The sequence below is a fragment of the Poecilia formosa genome, unplaced genomic scaffold, assembly GCF_000485575.1.
Source record: "Poecilia formosa unplaced genomic scaffold, Poecilia_formosa-5.1.2 Scaffold0, whole genome shotgun sequence".
Lineage (NCBI taxonomy): Eukaryota > Metazoa > Chordata > Actinopteri > Cyprinodontiformes > Poeciliidae > Poecilia > Poecilia formosa.
This window is the reverse complement of record NW_006799939.1, coordinates 290,134-293,427: the sequence shown is the minus strand read 5'-3', so window position 1 is coordinate 293,427 and position 3,294 is coordinate 290,134. Positions and strand designations below refer to the sequence as shown.

At 37.2% G+C, this 3,294-nt stretch overlaps 1 long non-coding RNA gene across 1 annotated transcript; it reads left to right on the top strand.

Annotated features, from left to right (window-relative positions):
- Positions 1-1,043: 1,043 nt before the first annotated feature.
- On the top strand, positions 1,044-2,762 carry LOC107832920 (uncharacterized). Its single transcript, XR_001658689.1, has 2 exons — positions 1,044-2,118; positions 2,167-2,762. It is a non-coding gene; the product is annotated as an uncharacterized LOC107832920 (long non-coding RNA).
- Positions 2,763-3,294: the final 532 nt, after the last annotated feature.

The following is a 3,294-nucleotide window of genomic DNA, read 5'->3' as shown; positions in this document are numbered from 1 at the left end:
GTGAGCATATAGTTAGTGTCAAGATGCTCCAGATTTTCTCAAACTTCGGTCCCGTTGTAGGCGTCAATTTGTATTTATGAATATGTGAACGCACATTCATGTGACGCCAAGTCATCATCTGTGAAATTGAGGTTTAATCTAAAATTAATTGTGCTGACCTGAACTTTGGATCGGCTCAGTATAAAGGGTAACGAGAAGCTGAAAGAGAAGATCGGCTCGAAAGAAACTCCTTCAGATTTCATTGAAAACGCTAGAGGAATAAAATGATGTCACCTCTGAACATAAAACCATGCGAGTGTGGGGAATTAAAATTGACTGTTTTTAAAATGATCCACGTCAGTATCTTTTTCAGTTCATGTAACGTTTCATGGTATGTATGGAGTCTATTAATGTATATCGCTCTGTAAATAAAATTTCTGTAGAAAAAGTATTGTAGAGGGAGCCGACACTTACGCATGCCATATCAAAGTTATACGACAGCAATCAGAAGTTTTAAAAACCATAAAAAGCTGAACAGTCCTTCAGAGCTTTGCACATGTTGAATGATAATCTGGAATATTACATGGATGAATAATTATGTTTTATATGCAGTAAAATGAAAATGAAAAATAGATGGATCTTAGCATATCTAGAGAGTCTAAATACACTAGTCTCTAGTGTCGGGGGTCTGTCTGGTTTAGTAAAAATGACTCAGCTCTTCTGCAAAGTAAGCATACAAATTGTCATTACGGTGGATTGTTTAGGGATTTTAGACAGTTTTTATTTTCTTTTGGCTTGTGTGGTGAAAAATTAATGGTAGAGGTTTCATGTTACTGTAATTGCGTCATTGGACCATTCAATTTTGGATTGTGGCATCCTTTTGCTTGAAGTGCATTAACTGGTAATTATATTGTGATGATAAAGAACACTTGCCTAAAAATACTTGACATATGTAAGGAAACAGGCAGGTGTATTTCTACTGGCCATGTAACTATGATTTTAATCTTTCAATAGCTAAGACGGTCTAAAATATTTCAGTTTTTTTTTTTAAACTACTGTATTTCCAACTTTAAAATCAGCTGAGAAATTTGTAGCTCTTCTAGTTTGAGTCTTGCATCACATCTTAGCTCCTGAAAAAACAAACAAAAAACTAAAATGTAACCTCTTTTCCCCTATTAGTGTAATTATCTATTCTAACCAATCTAACTTTACCACACTTTTAAAATTTGAATTAATTTCAAATAAAGGGCAAAAAAAAACAACAAACAGGAACAATGTAGGAAACCCACTTAATGATCCACCTACTTAAAATTTTTCCCCCCACGTCTAAAGTTTCACACCACTTCACAGGTGACAAATTGACAACAGCTGCCAACAAGACGAGAATCCACAACTCCTGCTTTTATTAGCGGCAACTCAAGTGGATGATACAAATTGAGTAATGATCTCCTCTCGACGGCTCCTGCCTCAATATTTCAAAGTAAGCGATGATCTCCCAAATATAAGGGGGTGCTGCTGCATCCATATTTCACTAGAGAACAATGCAGTATAACTGACACACAGAGAGGCAGAAGAAATGTGCTTACAAAGCATCAAAGGAGCTGTATAGAGAGCTGTGGAATAATGTAAGGCGCTGCTGGATGGATGTAACGAGCTTCACAGCTACACAAATCATTTGCTCAAACAAAACAAGAACCGCGTGTCTGTCTGCCTGTGCAACGTTTGATTGGGCCCCCGTGTTAGTGTGAAACTTTGAGCATCGTTTGCCCATATAACCCAGAGCTTCACTGTGATGCGAGTAAATGTGTTTGTGTAAGAGAGAAAAACATGCATCAGATGGTGGGGGAAAAAAAGCTTGAAAACATGCATATGTCTGTTTCCTGAATGCATGGCAAGCCTGATTTACTAACCTGAGATAAGCAAAGTGTGCATGAAAACGACAAACACAAAGAGGGGGACTCTCTGTGACTGGTGTGTCATGTCTACATGCGCTCACATTTTTGACTAAATGAATCATCAGACGAACTTAAATACACCACCGGATCACACTGTGCAGGGATGTGCAGCCAGATCCGCTCGCAAGTAGACGTGATCAACGTCTCACCTGCTCGGATAAAAGGAGAGGACAGAAGTTTGTGCGTGCGCGCACGCACACACACACACATGCACACACACACCCAAGCACAGACACACACAGAGACAACGGCACACAAAGAATAGATGCTGTGTAGTACAACAGAAATTGGGGCATGCATTATTAACTGATGGGATTCCACAGCTTGTGTTGGGATATTTGTATCTCAGAACAGACAGCAGGCAGCACCACAAGCAGACTTGATCTATGACAGCAACTAGACAATCAATAATTCAGCGAGTCAGCAAATCAATCAATACTTTAGCAGTTTCACTTAGAATAAACATATTTTGACCTTTATTAGAGGATTTTGGATGTTACAGTTGTTGAGAGGGGTTAAGAGACAACAATTACCTATACATGCAACTGTGCCTTTAAAGAGCATTTGGGCTTCTTGAACTTTTTGTTATTTTGACAAATATGGAATCAAGTTGGTTTTATACGTGTATTTTATGACGGACCAAAACAGTGTAATGCGTAGTTGGAAGTGGAAGGACAATTACTTGTGGTTCTCTTTTTTTATTATTTTTACAAATAAGAGTGAAGTATGTTTGTATTGAGAACGAAACTAAAATACAAAATGTGACTTGTGAATGAATGGTGAAATATTCTTAGGTTTGTAACTGCACCAGGACAAAATGTGACGGGGGAAAAAAAAAATCCAGGTGTGCAAGTAATTTTTTAAAGTATTATGCAGGTTTTCACCTGCTTCAACTGGTGTTTACCAAATACATATCAAAATCACAGACAATTTGATTTGATTTCATTTATGTGTCGAGATATTTCTGCTGATGTGTTGGGTATCAACATTTTGTTCCCCAAGTGAATTATGATCTACTTGTACCATCAATTATCCAGAATATTAATCATTTTGGTTTTATAGCAGGATCATAAACTAGTATCATAATGATGGTGGGAAAAAAAGGGAATATAAGGGCAAACAGAACTGTACTGAGGTAGAAGAATAAATCTCAAAAGTAAACATCAGCAACAAGACACAATTACAGACAGAGAGCAAATGAAACTTTGCAAAGAGAGCAAAGAAGATCAGGGTGTACAGAATAAAACTAATTATTATGAACGTGTCTGGCAGCAACAAACTGGCAGGAAACTATTACAAACAACCCGTGCACATTTTTATTTTAAACAAGATATATATTGCAGGTTTATTTTTATTGTTC